Source organism: Sciurus carolinensis, chromosome 4 (genome assembly GCF_902686445.1).
Source record: "Sciurus carolinensis chromosome 4, mSciCar1.2, whole genome shotgun sequence".
Lineage (NCBI taxonomy): Eukaryota > Metazoa > Chordata > Mammalia > Rodentia > Sciuridae > Sciurus > Sciurus carolinensis.
In genome coordinates, this window is record NC_062216.1 from 125,868,133 (window position 1) to 125,893,789 (window position 25,657).

Sequence of the window (25,657 nt, forward strand, 5' to 3'; positions counted from 1 at the left end):
CACCAGCAGCTTCATGTGAGAATTAAATGTCTTTCCACTGCCTGACAAGTAGGCCCCCTAATAAAAGTTTGCTGTGACTCTGCTACTATAATACAGTGCTGGGGATGTGCTTTAGGTGACTAATAGCAAATCTTTTCTTCTTTTTCAAGGAATGAAACCATATTTTCAAATAATAAAAAATTCTACATCTCTGGAATAAAATTTTGATTAAGAATGGAGTAAGCCAGGTGTCATGGCACACACTTATAATTCCAACTATTCAAAATCTGAGGCAGGAGGATTGCAAGTTCAAGGCCAGCCTGGGCAACTTAGCAAGATCCTGTCTCAAAATTGAAGAAAGAAAATGTAAAAAGGTTGTAGGTAAAGCTAAGTGGTAGCGTACGCTTGGGTTAAATCTCCAGTACCACAAAAATTAATAAATAAAATAAAATAAACCTTCAACTAATATTGAAAGTTTTTTATGATCCCACGGTACTTGTAAAGCACTAAACAGATTGGTTGAAAGGTGAGCAAAGTGTTATTGCTTGGTAATTGAATCTAAGTCCTAAATTCTGTTACTATTTCACTTGCTACAAAAGTTGGAGATTCAAACATCATTTTGAGAACTCTCTGCCAATGCATATTAGATGAAAATAAAGTCACAGAAAAGAAAAAAAATGATATATTAAATTCTAGCCAATGGAAAATAATTTAAAAGTGAAATGAGAGTAATTTTCCTCCAAAGTTAAAATTTTACAATACCATTAAACTGAATTAAAACTGAGACAAAGGTAAAAAGATTTATTAAATCATATATATATTACAAATTCAACTATTCTTTTCAAAATATTCACGAGGTACTGTTTTAGTCAGTTTTTTTGCTGCTGTGACTAAAAGACCTGACCAGAACAACTGTAGAAGAGGAAAAGTTTATTTGAGGCTCACGATTTCAGAGGTCTTAGTCCACAGAAAGCCAGCTTCATTCCTCTGGGCTAGAGGTGAGGCTGAACATCATGGCAGAAGAGTGTAGCGGAGGGAAGCAGCTCACAAGGTGATCAGAAAACAGAGACTCCACTCTCCACTCCCCCCAGAGCCACGCCCCCAGTGAGCCACTTTCTCTAGCCACACCCCACCTGCCTCCAGTTACCAGTTAATCCCATTACGGATTAATGCACTGATCAGGTTAAGGTCGTAACCCAATCATTTTCTCCTCCAAAACTTCTTGCATTATCTGACACGTGAGCTTTGGAGGGAGGGAGGAGAGAGGGAGAGAGGGAGAGAAGGAGAGGAGACTCCACTCTCTATATTCAAAATATATACCCCATAGCCATGCCCCAATGAATCACTTCCTCCAGCTACACCCCACCTACCTCCAGTTACCAATCAGTTAATCCCATCAGGGATTAAGTCACTGGTTAGGTTAAGGATATAACACAATCATTTCTCCTCCAAACACTGCATTGTCTCACATACACAGCTGAGGGACACCACACCTAAACCATAGCAGGTACATTTTCTGTTTGATTTTTAGAAATGCATGGAAGAGAGTGTAAGTAGAGGGAAACCAGTATATAAATACTATACATCCCCCAAATGTTTGAATTATCCCAATGTGTTTCCCAGCTTGCTTAAATCCTATGGACTAGGCTTCTCTAACTTTCCTCCTTGAGGCAAGTTCCTAGATGGATGTAGGGAGATCAGTTCAAACTCATTATATCAGCAACTATTGTTACATAACAATATCATTTCAACTCAGTGACTTAGAACTACATGCATTTCTCATCTCCCAGCTCCTGTGGGCCAGGAGTTGAGGCCAGGTTTAGAACTCCACAAGGCTGCAGTGGAGGGGTCACCTGGGTTGAGCTCTTATCTGAAACTCAGCCAGTGAAGGGTCCACTGCTAAGCTTACTCTGATTGTTGGCAGAATTCTGGGCAGTTGTAGAACTGAGAGTTTCCATTTCTTGCTGGCCGTCAGGTGTGGGCTGTCCTTAGCTTGTAGAGTTTCCTTGCCTCCTCAAAACCAGAGAAGCACAGACAGAGAGGAGACTCCAGTAGGACAGACACTACAGTCACATAATTATATACCCATAATCACACACACACACACACACACACACACACACACACACACTGCCCATTCTATTGGTTGGAAAGAAGCTACAGGTCCCGGCTGCACTCAAGGGGAGGGATCACACTAGGGCAGGAACCCCAGGAGGCAGTTGTCAACCAGACCATCTTAAGAATCTATCTGCAAGATTCACCCATCTTAATCCTTAGTAGATTTATCTTCAGTAGAAGAGATGAACACACTGATTTAAGAAGTCAGAAAAAGTCTCCATTCCACATTTCCTTTTGTGAAAACTAGATATCCATTTGCTTATAACTGAATGTTAAAAGATTCTCTTTCATAAGAACATGCCTTGATTATTCAGTTGGTACAGAATAACGGGTCCAGTTCTAGTTTCCTGGGGTTTGATTAGTGGTTGGAGGTTGCTGGCATGGGGACAGCATGGTGCTGTCTCACTAGGAACTGTCATGGGGAGACTCCCCAGCCTCCCCCAGGAGGCAGAGACATCACTGTCAAGCCTGAACTTCTCTAAATCTGGGACTCCTATGCCTCCAGGTCAAATGGGCCAAGTATTTGGCCCAAGATGACACCTTGTACCAGCTCTGTAGTGAGGCAATCATTTCATATTAGTGATAACATTCATGAAACACTACTTTTTCTACAGGCTTCACTAAATTATAGAATTATAGTCCTTGTGAACTATAGATGGTATAATCACAACTGGGGATAATACCACATGTGATAACACAAGGTTAAATAGACTGTGAAAGGCTATATGGGTGGAGGGGGACAGTGAAAGGTTATATGAGCAGGGGGGCGGGGGGTGGCATGAAAGGCTATATGGGAGGGCAGGGGAAACACTAGTAGTTTATGTAAGTTACTTGGGATTTTTTTTTTTTTTTTTTTGATATTACGGATTGAAACCAGGGGTGCTCAACCACTGAGCCACATCTGCAATTTTTTTTTTTTTTTTTTTTTTTTTTTTTTTTAAATTTAGAGGCAGGGTCTTGCTAAGTTGCTTAGGGCCTTGCTAAATTGCTGAGGCTGGCTTTGAACTTGCAATCCTCCTGTCTCAGCCCTCCGAGCTGCTGGGATCACAGGCGTTTTGCCACTGCACCTAACACTTATATTCATGCCATTGAGGTCACCCTTCAAAATGAAGTCCACATCTTCTTATCAGTAGATTCATTTTCTAACCTACAATAAGCAGGATTTAAATAATATGATTTGGCAATTACTGGCATCAATAATACCCAACACTTCACCCCCCCCATAGCTTTACATTTTCAGAACACATTCTTTTACTGTTATCTCATGTTAGATAAGTAAAAATAAAATCGAGTATGATCTATTCCCCCATTTTTTAGTCTGACTTTTAGTATAGGTAGTAAGTTTTATTTCTTTTGCAATAGAAATTCATGGCTTCTCTTCTAAACTCTCCTGGAACTGTGTGCTCAGGTGAGGAAATCAGAGTGCACTCTGCTACCTTGTGCCTCTGCCTTTGCACTTTCCACAGAAGACCTTCATGCTACTTTGTCTCTTATTCTGAAATTTCAATTTTTTTTCAAATGTGTTTTATCTTTCATTTGCTACATGGAAGCCTGTGTTGGTCAACTTTCCATCACTGTGTAAAAATACTTGAGATAAGTTAAAAGGAGGAAAGGTTTATTTTAATTGAGTTTCAGCCCATGGTTTCTTGGCCCCATCACTTAGGACCTATGGTGAAGCAGAACATCATGGTGGCCAGGAGCAAATAGAAAGAGAAAGGAAGGGGCCAGGGTCCCCACATCCCCCTGAAGGACACACCCCCAGTGATCTGACTCCCCCCTTCCCATGAGGTCCTGTTTCCTACATGTCCTGCCACCTCCCAATAGTGCCACAGGCTGAAAACCTAGCCTTCAGCACATGGCCTTTGGGTTATACTTAAGATCCACATCACAATAGAGTCTCATCAAGGGAAGAGATTTTACTTGTTTTTATTATTGTTTGGGATTACTCCTGTAATGTTTCATAAAACTCTTATTCATAGAAGCATTCCAGTGGTGGGTCCTTTAGCTGCTAAAGGAGGAGCTTCATCATTTCAAATAGGCTGTACCTGCTTTCCCCCATATTCCTGGGACAGTCTGAAAAAATGTCTCCCACCCTTCAAGATATATTTGCTTCTTAATCTCCATTATCTGTGACTATCATTTTCTATGGCAAAAGGGTAAATACTGCTTCATATGATGTTATGGTTTAGATATGGTGTCCCCCAAAAGCTCATGTGTGAGACAATACAAGAAGTTTTGGAGGAGAAAATAACTAGGTTATATCCTTACCCGAATCAGTGATTAACTGAGTGGTAACTGGAGGCAAGTGGGGTGTGACTAGAAGAAGTGGTTCATTGGGAGCATGGCTATGGGGAGAGTGGAGAGTGGAGTCTCTCTGCTTCCTAATCACCAGGTGAGCTGCTTCCCTCTGCCACACTCCTCTGCCATGATGTTCTGCCTGACCTTGAGCCCAGAGGAAGGGAGCTGGTCTTCTATAGACTGAGACCTCTGAAACTGTGAGCCCTCAAATAAACGTCTCCTCTACATTTGTTCTGGTTGGGTCTTTCAGTCACAGCCTTGAAAAAACTGACTAAAACATGTGACTAAGGATGTGATTAGGTCAAAGGTTGTGAGAGGATGTGCTTATCCCAGATCATCCAGGTGGACCCTAAATGTCATCACATGTAGCCTTATGAGAGAGAGGAAGAGGGAACGCTGAGACAGAAGGAAAGGAGGAAACATGTACATGGAGGCAGAGACTGGAGTGATGGCCACAAGCAGAAGAATGCCAGTAGCCACCGAGAGCTCTCTGGGAGAATGAAGGACCAGATTCTCCTCAATGGTCCCCTAAGGAACATGGCCCTTTGCACACTTTGACTTCAGCTCTAGGAAACTGATTCTGAATTTCTGGTCTCCATAAATCTGTGAGAAGAAATTCATGTTGTTTTCCACCAAGTTTGTGATAATTTATCATAGCCAGCACAGGAAACTAATAAGAGCCCTCAACTCTAGATCTTTCATTTCTCTAATGAGGAACAGAAAAAAAGTCCTGTTTCTCCCTATACCCCTGCCTCCAAGTCTAATCAAACTCCATCTTCATGATGAATATTTTTGTCCAATGAGGAAAAAATGCATATCTTTGCGGCATTATTCCCCTTCTTGTGGTGTTAATAATTCAAGCACTTCCCAAACTGTTGGATCCTTTAATCACACTGTGAGGTGAAAGAGTGTTATCACCTCTCAGGTTCAGGTTTCAAAGACTGCTCAGAGACCAAGTCATCCCCTACATTCCAGAGAATGCAATCACCCCCACCAAAGCTAGTTAGGCAGGGAAACCCAGATTTCCTGAGGCAACTACCTGCTATGTCTATCTAATCCTCATCACAACACTGTGAGATACAGTTGTTTATATGGAAACTGGCCCTTAGAGAGGTTAAGTTACTTCTCCAAAGTCACATAGGCAGTAAGTAAAGGCATATTCAGGCATATTCATATTCCAAAGCCCATGAGCTCTCCAGATACTGTGTCACAGACTGGGATAGAGGCATAGGAACATTTTATTGCTATGATCAAAATACACTAGAATTACATTCATAGCTAATATGTGTTCAGCCCTTATTATGTGTGAAGGACCATTTAATCATTTTATACACAATAACCTTTTAGTCCCTGAAGCAACATGAGGTAGTGCTATTGATTACTGTAATCAGCCGAATAACCACACCCAAAGATGTTCACTTCCTCACAACATAACAGTAATCAGTAGCACTCATCTCATGCATTGCTGCAGGGGCTAAAATGTTAATGATCTGTGAATATGTTATCTTGTAGAATAAAAGGGAATTTGCAGATGTTCTTAAATCAAAGACTTTAGATGAGGGAAATTTTCCAGTATTATCCAGATGGGCCCAACATAATCACAAAGGTTTATAATTGAGGGTCGGGAAGGTCGGTCAAGGAAGCATGAGGTCAGAGTCAGAGGAAGATTGGAAGATGTTAGATACTGGCTAGTGACAGAGGAGGGGCCTGGGGACAAGGGCTGCAGGCAACCTCCAACAGCTGGAAATGGCAAGGTCTTCCTAGAGCCTTCCAGGGAGCAGGGTCATGCCAATACCTTGGTTTTGGCATAATGAGTTCCATTTCAGACTTCTGGTCTCTAGAATCAAAAGATAGTAAATTTGTGTTGTATAAAATTATATAAGAGATTTGGGGTGATTTGTTATAGCAGCAATAGGGAACTAAATTTATTACCATCCCATTTTGCAGGTGAGAAAACTGAAGCACAGAGAAGTTAAATAACTTGCCCCAAGGTCACAGAGCAAATGTCAGTTGCAGGAGTCAAACCAGGTGCCCAACTCCAGAGCCCAGTGTTAGTCTCTCCTTTATCAACTTCACTGAATTTCTTTCCTCCTTTCCACATTTTTTTTTGAAAAACCACTGGTTATTATTTTACAAAACTATCTGAAGTACCTTATTCATATTCTGAATAAATAAACCCAGTATATGTTCTGAAGTGTGATTTCTAACCCTTTTCAAAAAACGATTATTTTTTTCATAAAGTTACAAACAATCCTCAATATATAAAAGAAATCAAGGCACCTTTGATTGAAGGTAGTGGGGTTGAACCTAGCCTACCTTCCCATCTGCCCTCTACCTCCAACCTGGGACACTCTTCAGAGGCCCCAGGAACCACCTGAAACTATTATATCTGGAGGAAACTTCTGAATTTCGTTCCTACCAACCACTTGGAAGCGGCCACACAGGTTCAGATATGCACAGCCAGCTGCTATTTTACCTCTACAAAGTGACATTGGCTCTGTTTTTCCAGAAATGTTGATTAGTTCCTGCTGATTTATTCACATTAGCATTATGTTAATGTTATTGATATTTTCAAGGACTTTGAGATATCTTACATTAGCAATTTCTCCCAAGAATGACAAGAGAAAGAATGAGCTGACTCTGTCACCCGTATGTCATATGTCGACCCAATCAGGTTGTCAGGATGTATTTCAAAATTATGACAGCTAATGAGTACATGATCTATATGTCCTTGGCAGTAATGCTTCAAAGCAGGTATCTAATCTCTCATTTATAGTTTTAAAAACCAAGACTCGGAGGTTAAATAACTGATTTCGCTATGGTCACAGAGCTAGAAAATGGCCATGCTGGAGCCTAAACCCAGGTTAGTTCACCTCTGAGACACGGGGTATTTCTAGACTTCACAAGGAGGCATGTGTTGCTCTTGAGAAGAGCACATTTTAAAACCCAAATTTACCTCTTACTTGCCAAGTTATTTAGCTTGAAGCTTTGGTTTCCTTGTGTGTAAAACCAAGAGCACAATAGCACCTACCACACAGGCCATAGTAAAAACGAAATGAACACAACATGCAAGTGTGCTGGAAAAAAGTAAGATATTCAGTGCATGTTTTTAGCCATTATTATTATCACAGAGTTAAAAATTAAACTCTCCTCTATCATTCTGCATGACTCCTCTTTCTATCCAGACTCGTATTCAGAGAAATTTTAGACTGCAAATGATCAAGACAGGTTGCAAATTGAGACAAGTTACTTCTGAGACTCACTTTGGGTAAACTTAAGGCCTGCACACTGCTGCCAAATTAGTTTCATGCTTAGAAAATACCAAGAGGTCATTTAGTTCATATTCAAGCTGTGTCCTGGTCCTTTCTGAAATTGTCTACCTTAGTATAAAACACCACCAGAGAAAGAGATTTTATAGATTCCTATGGTAACTGATTTGAATGCCAGCCTTGGACAGAACCAAAGTCATCAGCACAGAACCCTTTGGGTTCAAGGTCAGAAAGACAAAAAATAATCTCAGCTCTTCCTATAGAGACTTGGTGTTATGGTTTGGATGTGAGGTGTTCCCCAAAAGCTCATGTGTGACACAGCACAAGAGGGTTTAGAGGACAAATGATTGGGTTATGAGAGTCTTAACCCCATCAGTGAATCAATCAATCCCTTGACGAAATTAACTGATAGGTGGGTAGGATGTGGCTGAAGAAAGTGGGTCATTGGGGTGTAGCTTTGGGGTATCTATTTTGTATCCGGAGAATGGAGATTTCTCTCATTGCTTTCTGATGATCATGTGAGATGCTTCCCTCGGCCATATTCTTCTGCCATGATGTTCAGCTTCACCTGGAAGCCTGAGGAATGGAGCCAGTTGCCTATGGACTGAGACCTCTGAAACTGTGAGACTCCAAATAAACTTTTCTCCCTCTAAAGTTGTCCTTGTCAGGTATTTTAGTCACAGTTGTGAAAAAACTGACTAAAATATCTAGGCTAGTTCATAAAGTGGCTTCTTCAACTTTAACTAATATTGTTCCTTCTATGTCAATGCTTAATTCTTCCTTCTATCCTTCCTTGGAGCCAATGAATAACTCAGTTTTAAAACCATGTCATCTGTTTATGGAAAAAGGATTTCTTTTCAGAACTGCACAACTTCCTAAGGAAGTGATTTACTACAAACTAATTCCTGTTAGTGGAACAAGTTGAGACACTCTACTGGTTGTACTAAGGCATTGAAAAAAACCTATACTGGAAATACAGAGAAACAGAGTCTATATCAGGCTTCCTCACATACTGTTTATCTGGCCTTAGGCAAAACCATGAAAAGGGTATGGTGAAAACTAACTTGTTTATTTTATAGGCATGTTGTGATAATCCAGTGAGACAGTGATAAGTAAAGCACATCAGTGACTGAGACACTGTAAGAGGTGGCTCCCCAGGGAAGAACTTTGATGTCATAGTAGTTAAACTCTTGGACTCGACTCATGATCCTGACGGCAAGAGCACAGACACCCCAACTTTCTGAGTTCTTTCCACTCCTGAGAATGGGCTTTCTCTGAGATATGCTCTTCCCCTCTCTGTGTGAGTGCCTGACTTGGAGAAGAAAGGAGAGAACTCTACCAATTAAGGGGCAGAACCCGACTCTTGAGTTCCCAATCCCATGAAATCGATCTCCTCCTTAAGCTTTCATAACACAGGCAGCTTCTCTGACTATTGTCACAGTAGTGGTATCAAGGAAGGAGTCTTGTTCTGCCTAGGGTGGTGCTATGATTTAGATACGGTTTCAGTGTGTCCCCCAAAACTTCACGTGTTAAAATTCAATCCGTATTTGTGAGGTGTTGGAGGGGAAAAATTTAATCTGTATTTAGAGGTAGGGCCTATGAAAGGTGATTAGGATAGGATAAAGTCATTAGGATGGAGTCCCCATGATTGAATCCTGGAGGCTTATTAAAAGTAAGGAGAAAGTCAGAAGTCACAGATATATATTCACACTTCCTGTCTTGCCTCTGCAGTGCCTCAGGACATAGTCAGCAAGACGACCATTACCGGATGTGGCCCCTCAACCTTCGACCTCCAGAATCAAAAACCAGAACAAACCTCTTTCTTTTTTATAAAGTTACCCATCCTCTGCAATTTCATCACTGTCACAAAAACCAGACTAATACCGGTGGGCCAAAACTAAATGGTTTATAGTGGAGCCCTGATTACTACTCTGAGTAAATTAACTATATTTATTCTAGTGGACCTTCTCAGATTTTCAACTCCTGTCCCTCTCTTTATTCTGGTACATGGGATTTTCTTTTCTTGTGAAAAATTACTGTATTGATAGACTCTCCTCCTTGAGTCCCAGGTAGGACCCACAACCCACCCCCCATCTTCCCCTTACAAACGGATCTTGGATCTTCTCATATCACTCAGGCACTTTGCTTCATTTATCTTTTTATAGCCCTGGGCTTAGGAAACCAAAGTGTACCCATATCACCTTCCTTTCTCCAGGGGAAAAGTGCCTCTCTCCTGTGCTAATGGCCCAAACTTGTCCGGGTTCCTATCCCTTCTTCCTCCTCTAGCTACCTTGAGGGGTCTGACCTTCCCCCTAGTTCACTGGAACATATATGAAGATTTCATGACAAACCTTACCTTGGAATTAATACAGATACAAAATTAAGCACATGAAGGCCTCTAATCCCAAGGAGAAAATGAAACTGAAAATCTTTCTTAGAATTAAAGAAAAATCAAGTTATAATTAAATGGTCATTATTAATATTCAAATCAATAGCCAATATGATAGCTTTTTTTAGTCTTGCTCTTTATTATATTTGCCTCATACTTTAATACATTTGAAATTTGTTGATACTACACATCATGTTAGTGAAAGTGTGCTTGGCTGGATTGTATGCACAGGAAAAATAGCCCTCTGATGATGACTTTTAGATACAACAGCAAAGGCTCAATTCATAAAAGAAATAATTGATAAGCTAACTTTATTCAATTTAAAATTATCTGCTTTGAAAGAAATGGACAAGAAAATAAAAGACAAGGCACAGCCTAGAAGAAAATGATTGCAAAAGACATATCTGATACAAGACTACTATCAAAATATACAATAACATTCTTAAAACTCAACCATAAGGAAACAACCCAATTAAAAAATGGGTCAAAGACACATACATATACATCACGAAAGGAGAAATATAGATGGCAAATAAGCATACAAAAGATATTCCACATCATATGTCAGCAGGGACATGCAAATGGAAGCAATATGAGATAGTGCCACATGCCTGTCAGAATGACCAACGAACACTAAAGATGCCAAATGCTGACGTGGATGTGAGACAACAGAATTCTCACTCGTTGTTGTGCTCTGGAAAATGACTCAGCAGTTCTTTATAAAACTAAACATATTCTTAACCATTGATCCAGCAGTCAATCTTTGATGTTACTCAAAGGAGTTCAAAACTTGTACTCCCCCCCCAAAAAAAACCTTTTATCAATTTAATGCTTATGTCAACTTTATCCATAATTGCCAAAACTCAGAAGCATCCAAGAGCATCTTTAGTAGATGAAGGATAAAGGAACAGTGGTATGTTCAGACACTGGGATATTATTCAATACTAAGAAGAAATGAATTTTCAAGACATGAAGAGACATGAAGGAAACTTAAATAGATCACTAATACTAAGCTATTTCGAAAATGCTACATACTATATGATTCCAACTCCATGACATTTATTCGAGAAGTGGAGAAATGAGAGGAACAGTAAAAGGATCATGATTGTCAAGAATTAGGGTGCAAATAGGTGAAACACAGAGGATTTTTATTGTATCTAGTATAATGATGGGTACGGGAAAACACCTATGTAACGTACAGTATTGTTACAGTTTGCATATCAGGGATCTCCAAAAACCCCTTTATTGATGCAGGAGTTGAGATGATTAGATTATTAAAGTCATAACTCAATCACTTGATGAAGTAATAATTTGAATGGGCTGCTGGATAATACTGTAGGCAGGTGGGGTGTGGCTGGAGATGGTAGGTCACTGGGGCATGCCCTTAGGGATTATGTTTTGTCCCCTTGACTCCCCAACTCCTGTGCTTCCTGGTCACCATGAGGTGAGCAGCTTTCCTCCATCACACCCTCCTGGTACGACGCTCTGCCTTACGGTAGGCCCAGAGCAATGGAGTCGGCCGACCACAGACTGAAACTCTGAAACTATGAGCCCAAAATAAATCCTTCCTTCTTTAGGTTGTTCCTGTTAGGTATTTTGGTCACAGTGATGTACACAATACCAAGAATTATTCTTAATGTAAACTATAGACATTGGGTGATAATGATGTGTCAATAAGTTTATCAGCTATAAGAAAGTACCACTGTGGTTGAAGATAAAAGGGGAGAGACTGCGTGTGTGGGACAGAGGACTCTCTGAACCTTCCATTCTAAATGAATCTAAAACTTTTTTAAAAAAATAAAGCTTATTTTTAAAATAATAATGCCTTCATGTAAATTTATTACTATTGTTGGTTGGGATTTAAGAGTCTAATTGAATATCAAATATGACTTGATTGTTTTACCATCCTGGTGTGATCTATGTCCCCATCTCAGATATAACAAGTAAGCCTTCCTATAGTTAATAATCTCACAGATGACATTTCTAAGTACTTGGAGAAGAGCTCAGGAATCTTATGACCCTCCATCCCCCCAGAAGTTGCCTGCCTCTCCCAGGCCTTCTCTGGCTCCCACATTTCCTGGGCCTTCATTCACAGCCCTTTTATACAAGACTGCTACTAGTTAATGGGAGCTTTCAGGCAGTGACATAGTGGCAATTACGTTAGCATGCACTTTTATACGTCTTTTAAAATAGGTCATAGCTCTTAAAATAGAAGTGTCATTAGGAGAACCCCCATAACTGCCCTCCCTCAAATCGGTCTTCCTAAATTTGGAGAGAAAATACAGCAAGGTGGGGGAGAGGGGAGAGATACTCATGGATGTATATCTCACATATACCTTTTAAGTAAACTTGTAAACAATGAAATAATGAGAAAAGGAGAACCCCCTCCTTCAGGAGGATGCAAGACTGGCATTGATAAAGCTGCCTCCATTAATAACATGGATTAACGGCTAGCAGCAGTGCTTGGGGTCCTCCTCCCCTGTGTTCCCATTTACGGACTTGAAATGAGTGATATCATTAACAGGCCTCATTTGCAGGCTGGCAGCAGGTTGCCCCACCAAGAGCATGAGTGATGATTAGTTCACTTGAAGGGGAGGCTATTTAGTGCTCACTGTTGTAAGGCTCAACCATCAAAGAAGCACACTGTCCTTTCAAAGAAAAGAAGGGTACATTCATGTTGTTTATTTTTCCTTCAAAGCTCTTCTTTCAAGAGGAGGTCATAGAAGAGGAAATGAAGGCTTTTAATCCAAATGATAATTGCTGTCAAACAAACTAGTCTGAAATCATTTCCATTGTGCACTGAATCATCAAAATCTGTCACTACCACTTTTTTCCCTGAATTCACTGCTCATGACTTTTTTCTATCAAAAAGAAGAAAAAGGAGACAGAGAAGGCAAAGAAGAAGAGAAAGGAGGAGGAGGAGGAGAAGGAGGAAAAGAATTCTTTATTCTCTCACTCAAATTGATTTAACACACATTTATCGAATTCCTCCTATGAGTTATAACAGGCCCGCATGATGCAAAGGTAAGACATTGTTTCACATTAGAGGAAGTTCTCACATTAGAGGAAGGGAGAGAAATCTAAAGAGGAGTTGCATTCACAAAAGCATCTAAAACACACAGAGAAAGAAGCAAGGGATTGACCCTGCTTGAGTGGGTCAGGGAAGACTTCAGAGTGGAGAAGGTTCCTGAGTCAATCATTGATGTGCACTTGATAGACTTTTGGAAAAGGGCATTCCTGCAGCTGCCACAACATGGACCATTATCCAGAGGATGCCTGCAATTAGCTCAATGTGGCATATGTGCAGAAAGAGTGAACTGAGGGGGCTGGGGTTGTGGTTCAGTGGTAGAGTGCCTGCCTAGCATGTGCGAGGCACTGGGTTCAATCATCAGCACCACATAAAAATGAATAAATAAAATAAAGGTGTTTAAAAAGTTTTAAAAAGTAAACTGAAGCTGGAGAAGGTATCAAGGATCAAGTAACACAAGAGCATATTAAGGAGTTTATATTTCATTCCATAAGCAATGAAAGGCCATTGAAAATTTTCTAGAAGAAAAATAACAGAAATGTATTTGAACATTAGAAAAATCATTCCTGAGGTTATATGGAGAGTGGACTGAAGAAGGGTTGTAGGGAAATGGTTAGAAGCCCACTGCAATGGTCCAGGCACAGGGGAGGGTGGGAACAAAGGTGACAGTGGAGGGGTACAGAAGAAAGAGCAAATGTTTAGGACTTAGCAGCAGAATGAAGAAGGCACCCGGAACAAGGCTCCAGCTTTAGGCTTGGTCTCTCTGTGAACAAAGAACCAACTCCTGGGGCAGGGGTGGGGTGAGTTTGTCTTTTCCAGAACAGCAACAGGTGAGATACAAAATACCCTTGTTCATGTGTTAACCTATCACTGAGTCCCATTTATGTTTCTATGATTTGAAGAGCATCCATCTTAAAAACTTTCTAAAATACTTCGAAGTCAAAAAGAGTAACTGGTGAAAGAGCTAACAGGCGGATGAGGTTGGAGCATCAGGATTACACTAACAAGACAGGACTCTGCTTGCCTAGAGTGAACACAGGAGATGTAAAACTCCAATCAGACAAGAATCCTGCCAGGAGCAGAGGCACGACACACTCACTCATGCGTGGGGACAAATCAACTTAGACATAATAAAGCCAAAGAATTTGATTAGGAATGTCCAGGGTCAGTGACTGGGCTAAAATAACTGGAGAGGGAAGTACAAGGACAGAGGCTCACCTGCGCAGGGGGCATGATGGGCTTTGGTTTGGATTAATAAAAAGAGGTGAGTGGGGTCATTCTTTCTGGTTTGGTGATAGTGAGGATTAAGCAAGTGAGAAAATGTAAGAGGTTAAGAAAAGAAAAGTCAGTGAAGAAAAAAGGATGACAGAAGAGGCACAGGGATCAAAGAATTCCTGGAGTAAAATATTGGGTTCGTAGATAAGGGCAGCCTCCTCTGTATAAAAGCCAATTTTAAACTTAGCACCAAGTGAGACATCGTAAAAGGCAAGTCAGAGAGGGAGCAGAAACAATGAGTTGCCTCAGTCAGAAATTCTTCCAGAACTCTACCACTGACTTGAACATTTTATAGCAAACAGCAAGGAAATCAAGACACTAAGTGCTTCTTGCTGCAGTGAGAATTACTGTAATATGACTACTGCTATGAAAGAAAATTAGACTAATTTGGATTTAATCCCCGATAGACTCATATTTGAGGGAAAAACACAAAAGGAAACAGAAAAATGGAAGAACTTTCATTTACGAACAGAAAAAATATCCTCCAGTTAGTGCCAGTAAGTAATGGACATTTGGAATAACTTAACAGGCAAATCTGCCAAATCAGTGATCCTAGATTCCCTAATGAACCTATTAGAGACCATTGTGGGAAAGTAATACAAGTGTACAACTTGATGACTCCTGCACTACCTGCGAATGAGGTTAGCCTGCAATAGACACAACTCTGGGGGTTGAGAATTTTCAAAAGGATTTAATTCTTCAACTTAAATACATGTAATATTCATCTGTGAGTGTTTACATATCAATTTGCATGCACACACTAATGCCTCAGTCTATACATAATATGCATGCTTTGAAGACTCACAATCACATTTAAAAAACCCTGAAAATTACAAATCGGTCAATACTGCATTTGAGTAGCTGTCTAACATAAGAAATAATGAGGAGATACAATGGTAGAAGAGACAGGCTTGGGCTTCCAAAGTAAAAAACAACAACAACAACAAAAAATCCATAACACAGTAGATTCCTGAATCAGCATAGGTAGCAGTCTGCTAAGTGACAGCTTGCTTAGGAGAACAGGTGTCCTAACTGATCAGATTGCAAGGGGGATTCAGACAGAGTTCAGCTCAACAATCTGTACTTATTCTGTGCAAGGCACTTAGCTAAGTGCTTCAAGTTAACAGGGAGACAGATGAATTCGCATTCATTAACCCCTCTGTACCAATCTCCTTTCTTATCTCTATACTATCACCACTTATGTTTGATAAATGTGTTCAACAGATACCAGAGTTAGAAAATAAAATCAATAAGGCTGAAAATTCAATGCAACTTAATCTATGACCAAAATGGGAAATTATTTTTAGATATTTTTATTTCCAGGCTTTGATCTTACATTGCTGTCTCATAGGTTAGGCTTTACTATGGTTTAGATATGAGGTGTCCCCCAAAAGCTTATCTGTGAGACAATGCAAGAAAGTTTAAAAGTGAAATGATTGGGTTATCGGAACCTTAACCAAATCAGTGCATTAATCCTCTGATAGGGATTAACTGGGTGTGGATGGAGGAGGCGGTTAATTGAGTGTATGTCTTTGGGGTATATATTTTGTGAGCTGAACTTAGTCTCTCCTTTTCCTTCCTTGGGGCCCTGTCCTGAGCTGCTTTCCTCCTCCATGCCCTTCCACAGTGATGTGCTGAGAGCAATGAAGTCAGCTGTCTATGGGCTGAAACTTCTAAAACTGTGAGCCCCCAAATAAATGTTTCCTCCTCTAAAATTGTTTGGTCATTGCAGAAAAAAATTAAAACAGGCATATGAATTATTTTGCATTCAAGTTTATGATCACCTCAAGTAGCACTACCCAAGTACAGAGAATAAAATGCCCCCTCAATGTATAATCAAAGGAAAATTTACTGCTTGTGAATTTAATAATAATAGGTTCCTGGTATTGATTGACAACTGAAGCAAACCTGAAGAGCTTTCAATCTCCAAAACTGGTATTTCAAGTATAAAGCCATGAAGTTTACTCTTATTAAGGAATAATAAGGAGCTTTGAGTTTGGGTGGCATTTTGGGTGGTGGCTTTTCATTGCTAATGAAATTGTGAAAACTCAAAATTTTTCTAATGTTAATCTACTAAGGAATGACTAGGAAACAATGTAAGAGACTGCTTTAAAGAAAGAATATTTGTCCTAGATAAGAGCAGGGAAGGAACAAGATCATTAGACAATGACAGCAAGGGCTGCACTGTTAATGAGGCATATGTAAAATTTTTCCTAGCTGATTGGTTGACATTTTTCTTGCCAGTGATGTTATTATTCACCTTGTAAAGTGAATTCATTTCTCATCAGAGCATAGTATTAACTCAGAAATACCTAGGATTTTTCCTGGTGCTGAGCAATCTGTTTATACCAAAATCTACTGAATTCCTACTATGTGCCAGAGTGGATAGAATAGGAGTGCTAACCCTCTAACTTCAGGCCTTGTGAGAGGCAGAAAAGAGTAGGCCTTAAGGTAGCCTCTGATTCTTTAGTGTCTGACCAACAAGATTACTGTCAAACATACACAAATTGAACCAAAAAGCCTTTCTTTAAAAAGAAAAGAACTGGCTAGACATCGAGTAACTTTTTTGTAGTTACTTAAAATATAGAAAACGTTCCTATAAAATTTAAAAGAGTTGCCAAATAAAATATAGGTCACCCATCTAAATTTAAGTTTCAGGTAACAAGAAATAAAATTCTAGTATAAGCATATTCCAAACATGGCATGGGATATATTGCTATTTTTTTTTTTTAGATAATGTTTTTCTGCAACTCAAATTTAATTTTTATTTGCAAAATCTGGTATAGCTGAGCTCTCACAGATATAAGGAATCCTCAGGGTGGGCATGGAAGGCAAAAAGAAATGAAAACTAAAGATCTGGATGCATAATGGATGCCTCCTGTGTGTTTCCTTTTCCCTTCCTCCACTCTTTTCTTGTCTCTCTGCTAAAAGTTTTCTGTTTCTTCATAACCCCAATCATTTTCCTTTGTCAAAGTAGAATCAGTGATGTTTTCTTTATCTTTGCACCTGTGCCCTTCCTGTATGGAGATTAATTTGAAGTGCTTTGATGTGAGTCCCTTCACTGTGAGTAGACATGTAAAATCCTTTTTCTCTAAAAATAAAAATATATGGCCTCATAGAAAAACATTTTAAGTGAATAAAATTAGCCAGAAAAACTTAAACATCTATAATATCTGCTAATAACATTTTCATATTTCCTATTAGTTCTCTTACATACAGTTTAATAATTGAGATCTTATATTTTATACAAAATTTTGTATATGAAAGATACATGTTGTACCATGATTGCATTGGGTGGATATCCCATGGTTTGATGAATCACTTGTCCATCTCCTTAAGAGCTGTTTCAGGGACACTGTCCTGTCCCTGAAAATCTGCATTGAATCCTATGCTGTGTGGGCTTCGATATTCCCTGTTTAGGTCTGCTCAGGGTATTCTAAGTCCTAAATGAGTTAACATTAAGCATGACACTTATATAGTACTTGACATTATTTTTTATGACTATAAAATTATTTTATATATTGTTGAAGGATAAGAAGCTAGAAAAGTAAGAAAAAGAATGTAGATAAAACAAAAATGTCTCAAAGGAACTAACAGGAATTTCCTTGATTCTGTCAGAAATAAAATTTTATATAAATCTTCACTGTTTGGTATATATTGGTATTCAAATGATGCTGTTGACTAAATTAATCACTGAATGGACAGGTCAGTGACTTTCAGTTTGGGTTCACAGGTCACATTTTCATTTGCTTTGATGTGTAAGATAACTCTGAATACTAAAAATACAAAATACAGAGGATCATCAGCTTCTTGCATCCTTGGGATAAAAGAAAATGGTTCCGTAGGTAGGACCACAAGGTATGATAGAATAAATGTTATTAAACTGGTTGAACAAACACATAAATGTATTTGGAAAGAGATTAAATTATCTGTTTGAAAGAGTTTTAAATTAAAATTGTAAAGAAAACAATCTGGAAGGACCTGAGAAAATACCCAAGGATAGTAGACAGAAAAAAAAAAAAAAAAACTGGGGACGAAACTTCCTAATCTAATTCCTGAAAATGGACACTATTCCTGAGTTAGTATGAAAACATTTAAGGATAAAGAAAACAATTGTATTTACAATAACATGAAATAAAATATAAGGTCAGGAATAATGTAATCACACAGGAATAAATCCAATCATAGGTTTAAGAATAAACTTAATCACTCCGTATACAGTGAACATATAAAATATTGCTGAAAGAAACTAAAGAAGACACAAACAAATGTAAAGATATCCCATATTTAGAAACTGAGAGAATTAATGTTGTTAAGATGTTAAGACTACCCAACATGTTCTACAGATGATTGCAATCCCTATCAAAATCCCAAAGGCATATTTTGCAGAAATAGAAATAAAAATTCCAAAATTTATGTGAACTCTCAAGGAAGCAATTAGCCAAAACATTCTCGAAGAAGAAGAACAAATTTGGATAGTTCACCCTTCCTAATTTCTAAATGTTAACAAACAATAGTAAACAAAACTGTAGACCCTGTGTGGTGGTCCACTCCTGTAATTCCAGCTACTCAGGAGGTTGGGGCAGGAGGATCAAAAATTCCAGGTCAGCATGGGCAACTTAGTGAGACCTGTCTCAAAACAAAAAATAAGAAGGACTGGGGATGTGGCTCAGGGGTAGAGCACCCTTGGGTTTGATCTCTGATAACCAACCACTCCCTGCCACACACACACACACACACACACACACACACACACACACAATGTAGCACTGGCATAAATTCAGACATAGAAATCCATGAAATAGAGTAGGGAGTCCCAAAATAAACCCTCAGATATATGGCCAAATGATTTTCAATAAAGGTGCCAAGACCATTCCATGGAGAGAAGACTGTCTTTTCAACAAATTATATTGGGAAATCTGGATATCCACAGCGAAAGAATAAAACTGGACTACTGCTTTACACCATACACATCTTCACCCGGCACAAAACTCAACTCTAAGTGGGTCAGTGACCCAGGAATTAGACCAAAAACTTTGCAACTGCTAGAAGAAAATATAGGTTCAACTCTCCAACATATTAGTGCAAGCTCCAACTTCTATAACAAGACTCCTAAAGTTCAAGTAAAAGAATTAATAAGTGGGATGGTATCAAATTAAAAAGCTTCTGTACAGCAAAGGAAATCATTAAGAGTATGAAGAGAGAACCTACTGAAAGGGAGAAGATCTTTGCCAGCTGCTCTTTCCACAGAGAATTAATATCCAGAATATATAAAGAACTAAAAAAACACTCAACACTTAAAAAAAAAAAAAAAAACACCCAATCAATAAATGGACAAACTGAGAACAAACACTACTCAAAAGAAGAACTACAAATGCCCAACAGTTATATGAAAAAAATATTCAACATCTTTAGCTATCAAAGAAATGCAAATCAAAACTACACTGAGATTTCATCTCACTCCTATTAGAATGGCAATCATTAAGAATACAAATAATAATAAAAGTTGGTGAGGATGTGAGTAAAAAGGAACATTCACACATTGTTGGTGGGACTATTTATACTACAACCACTTTGGAAAGCAGTATGGAGATTCCTTAAAGACCCAGGAATGGAACCACCATATGACCCAACTATTCCACTCCTTGGTATTTATTCTAAAGAACTAAAATCAGCACTCCATAGTGATAGTCACATTAATGTTTATAACAGCACAATTCACAATAGCCAAGTTATAGAACAAGCCTAGATGCCCATCAATAGATAAATGGATAAAGAAAATGTGGCATATATACAAAATGGACTTTTATTTAGTCATAGAAAAGAATAAAATTATGGCATTTGCTGGTAAATGGACAGAAATGGAGAACATCATGCTAAGTGAAATAAGTCGGTTGCAGAAAGTCAAGAGTGGAATGTTTTCTCTCATATGCAAAAGCTAGACAAAATAAGGAGAATGGATAAAGGGGTGAAATCTCATGAAAATGGAAAGAGATCAGTGGAGTACAGAAAGGGAAATAAGGGGAGGGGAGGGTTGGGAAAAGAGAGGAACAGTGGAATGTATTTGACCAAATTATGCTGTATACATACCTGAATATATCACAGTGAATTTCACTTTTATGTATATCTATAAAGCACCAATTAAAAAGAAAAACTAAACAAATAGAAGAAAGACCAGTAGGGTAGAAGAAGGGGAGGGGGAGGAGGGAGGAGGAGAGGGAAAGAGGAATTATTGGGAACTGAAGTGGAGCAAATTACATCTGTGCATATATGATTATGTCAAAATGAACCTGGATAAATATATATAACTATAATGTATTAATAAAAAATGAAAATAAAAATGCATCAAACATCTAAATGTTATAGCTAAAACTTATAATAAAACAAAACAAAAATATTAATTAGGGGAAAGCTTCATGATACTGGATTTTGCAAGAGTTTGTTGAATATGCCACCAAAAACATAGGCAACAAAAGTAGAAACAAACTGGACTATATAAAAATTAAAAATTTCTATGCATGAAAGAACACAACAGAATGAAGAGGCAACCTTCGGAATGTGAGAAAATCTTTACAAATCATAGATCTAGAAAAGGGTTAATATTCAGAAATACTAAAAATATCCTACCATTAAACAACATAAAGCCAGACAACATGAATTAAAATGGGAAAAGGACTTGAATTTACTTCTTTCCAAAGTTATACAAATGGTCAATTATCACATGAAGATATTCTCAACATGATTAATCATTAGGGACATGCAAATCGAAACCATGAGATAACACCACACATCTGTTATGATGGCTTCTACCACAATGACAATAAACAAAAAATAAGTGTTGTCAAAGATGCAAAGGAACTGGAACCCTTGTGTGTTGTTGGTAGGAAGGTAAATTGGTATTGCCACACAGAAAACAGTATGATGGCTTTGAAAAATTAAAAAATAATATTACTATATGATCCAGCAATTCTACTTCTGTGTATGTGCCCAAGAGAACTGAAAGGAGCGTCATAAAGCAATATTTCTACACCATGTTGATAGCAGCATTTTTTACAATAGGAAAAAGTTGGAAACATTCCAAGCATCCATCAATAGATGAACAGATAAAATAAGGTATATCGGTACAAAGGAATATTGTTTAGTCTTAAAAAAGAAGTAAATTTTGATGCATGCTACAACATGGATGAACCCTGAGGATATTACACTAAGTTAAAAAATGCCAGTCTCAAAAATAACAACAACAATAATAACTACTTTTATGAGTAGAGTAGTGAAATTCATAAAGACAGAAAGTAGAGGGGTAGCTGCCAGGGGCTGGAAAGGAAGATGGTAATGAGAACTGGTTTAAAGGGTATAAAGTCATAGTTACGTAAGATGAAAAGAGTTCTGGAGATTTGTTACACAGTAATGTGAGTGTACTTAACACTCCTGAACTGTACAGTTAAAAAAGGTTAAGACGATAAATTTTATGTTGTGTACTCTACTTATTTTACCATAACTGAAAATAAATAAAGATATATACCATGAAAATGTTAAAAGGATAAGTAAGTGTCTTTTATAATACATGATTTCTGGCATTAATTTTTGGGTTCCCCTTCTTTCTTTTTAAATCATTAAGTTTCTGTCTTTTCAACAAAACTGTAGTTTCCTTGGGATCGTAGACTAGGTCCTTTGATTTGAACTCACAGTAGACTTATAATAAATCTTTGATAGTTGGCTGAAATAAAATTAACATAATAATGTTTGGTTAATCTTCTTTCAAGCCTCCGACATTAATACCCTCTAGTCTAGCTGAGCATAATCAGTAGGCAGAGGAAAATCTCTATCCTGCAAAAACATGTACTCTAAAAGACAGAAAAGCCTGAACAAGAGGGACTCTATTTAATTCTCTTAATGAAGTGCCCAGAGGACCACCGATGCTAATAAACTCCTTACCTCGCAAGCCTTCAAGGGCAGAACGCCTTGGCACCTAGCTACTCTGAACCTTTGCTGCTGCTCCTACTCCTCTCTCATAGAGGCCATCCAATCACCTCACCTGGGCTATTCATCATTAGCAAATGCGAAACACACATTTGTCTTCCAAGCCATTGTTCACTCTTTCTCCTGCCCAACCCAAATATGCTCATGTCTCCTGCCCTGCAGAAAGTGTTCCTCATGAATAGTCAGTTGTTGAAGACTGCAGCCTTTGGTGATTACTACCATCTCGGATTCTCATTCACATGTCCTCCTCTCTCAATGAGATCTACTCACAAGTTCTAAGCTGTCTATCCAACCATCTCCTTGGCATTTCCACTTAAATATCTCAAAGTCACTCCAATATTGACATGCCCCACTTTGAACACAAACCATTATCTTAGCAACTAGGGCCCCTTCCAGTTTTCACAGTCTTGCTGAATAGCTTCTATTAAACAAGCCAAAAACATAGGAGTCATCTCCATCCCCTATGTTTCCATCATCTGCACATTCATCTACAGGAATTCTGTTGATTGTACCTCCTAAATATCTCTATATCCATCAATTTCTTGCTGTCTCCACCAAACTACTCCAGTAATATCAAAAAGTCTTATTATTTACTTATGAGATCTACAGATCTGGAGATGACCAGTGAAAACATAGTTTATTTTGAAGACAATGGATATGTTTATATCCATTGTGGTGACAGTAGCACAGGTGTGTGCATATGTACAAACACATGAAATGGTATAAATAAACAGATACCTTCTGTACATCAATTCTACCTCAATAAATCTGTTTTCAAAAACAAAAACCCAATGGTTTATTCTATTCACAATTCTCCAGGTCCTTTGAGACCTTGCGTGTCTGAGCATGGGGCAGGAGAACACAGGGAAATGACTAGGGTCGGCCTCGAGGCAGAGGGAGAGAAAGAAATGGTACTGTTATGGTTTGATCTTAAATGATCCACCAAACCTCATGTGTTGAAGGTTTAGTCCCAGTATAACCGTATTCCGAGGTGGACCTTTGGAGGGTGACTGGATCATCAGAGTTCTGATCACATGAGTAGATAACACATTTATGAATTCATAATTTAATGCACCATTGGGAAGTGGTGGAACTTTTAGAAGGTGGAGGAAGAAGCAGTTCTTGGGGTATGTCCTTGAAGGTTATATTTTGTCCCTAGTCCCTTTCTCTCACTTGTTTTGCTTCCCAGTCACTGAGATGAGCAGCTTTGTTTCACCTGCCATGATGTTCAGTCTTGCCTCAGGCCTAAAGCAATGGGGCCAGGTTACCATGGACTGCGATCTCTGAAACCATGTGCTAAAATAAACCTCTTCTCCTTTAAACTGATGTAACTCAAATATTTTCTCACAATGTCAGAAAGCTGACGACCACAGGGAGGCAAGAGTCTCAATTATAGATTCCAGGGGTAAGTATGAAGGAGGTTTGGGATTCATTAGTTTGAAGGACTTCAGTTAACTTTGGGCATAGGGGCTGCCCTTCCTTGTCTAGTACCTGGCCCTGGCAGGAAGAAAGAGTGAACAGTGATCCAGAGATTGGGAGTCCAATAAGGAAGATGGTGGTGTGGACTTAACCAGAACCAGAGGCTCCAGAAGGGGAACTTAGCAGCCTCTAGCTGGGGCTCCAAAACTAGTCAAGAAAACTTTTTAAAAACTGTCACAAGCATCTCAACCTGCACTGTGACTTCAGTAGCCCTCCAGCAGTCTTCTACCTCTAATTCCTCCACTCCTAACCCCTTCAGGAAGTTCCTATGTCCTCACACCGAAGACAAAATGTTCCTATGGGTCTATGAAGCCCCAGTAACCTGGCCCCTTTCTCCCTTTCTAGGCACAGTTGCACCTTGCTTCCTCTAACCACACACCTTAGGTCTTGTCTATGCATATATTTAACTTGTGATTTGCTTCACAAAGAGGTGCTTCCTGCTGGGAAAAATCAGGTGCAAGGGACATGATGAGCAATTCCAGTTATATGATTCAATTTTATTTGGCAAATTATATAATGTTACTTAGCTTTAATTAATCAAATGTTGCTATCCATTATCCATACTTCTCTGCATCATTAATGTGAATACTAACAGTAAAATGACTGAATTTATTTCCATATAATTTCTATATAATGAGTCACTTTCAGGTTGACATCTTAAATTTGATTTTTGAGTCTTACAATAAAAATTTTCTGATCAAAAAATTCTTATTTCTAGAAAATTTATGAGATAATATAGCCAAAAATTCTGCTTTAGAGTGTGCCCAACACACACATCAGACTCATAAACACCTTCAATACCCAATGGTAATATGGGAAAAACTCATTTCAAGATTAAATTTTTCCCAACACATTTAAATTGCAGAAATAGGATATGAGTATGCATTTTAATTTCTTTTTTGTTGATGCATTATCATTGTTTTAGATAAAACATTTATTTAAGAGATAGCAGTGAGTTTCTTATGTAACATAATTTTTCACATTAACTTAAAATTTTGATTATTTTACAGGAGAATGAAGTAGTCGTAAGAGATATGAAATGTGTCATGTATGATTTTTCAAAGGTCATGGTGCCAACATCATATTCAATTAATATAATGGGTCTTTGCGGAAGGATACATGAAACCACGTGGAAGACAAAGTTCTTTTGTAATAAACCATAGTTCTTTTATTCCTAAATCTTCATTTGTCCTTCCTTCTTTCCTACCTTTCCTGTCTCTGAGTCCTCCCCTGACCCCTTCTTCCTTTCTCCCATCTGCTAATATGAATTCATTCAGTCTGCCAGTCAGTCATTCAGTAATTCAACAAGAAGTTTCTGTATACATTCTCTACCAATGGTCACTATATCCAGCCCTAAGGCTGAAACACTGAAGAAAACAGAAAGCAGCCCTATTGATGAAATGCCACAGTCCAAAAGGGTGGCCGACCATCAAGCAATTATACCCCAGCATGGGAGATGCTATGGTAGGGAAAGTGCAGGGAGCCAGAAAAGCACAGAGGAAAGAAGATAACCTGAACCCATGGGTCACAGGTTTTCTTAAAACAAACAAACAAACAAAAATCATTTAAATTATAGCATGAAATTATTAGCCAGATGGACATTTCCATTTAATTTCAAAGTAATTAACCAAACCTTAAAAGAACAATGAAAGCTAAATCATTACCTTCTATAAACAACTCCCTACGCAACTTCTAAAACACATTTCAATGGTACTTTCTCCCCTATGTTCAAAATTTTGATGTTTTTAAAACATCTTTTAGAGACTAAAAGAAAAAAGAAATCCAAGAGTTTGATTACAGGTGTAGTAGCTCCACTCAGTTCCTTCACTAACTTCTGTCATA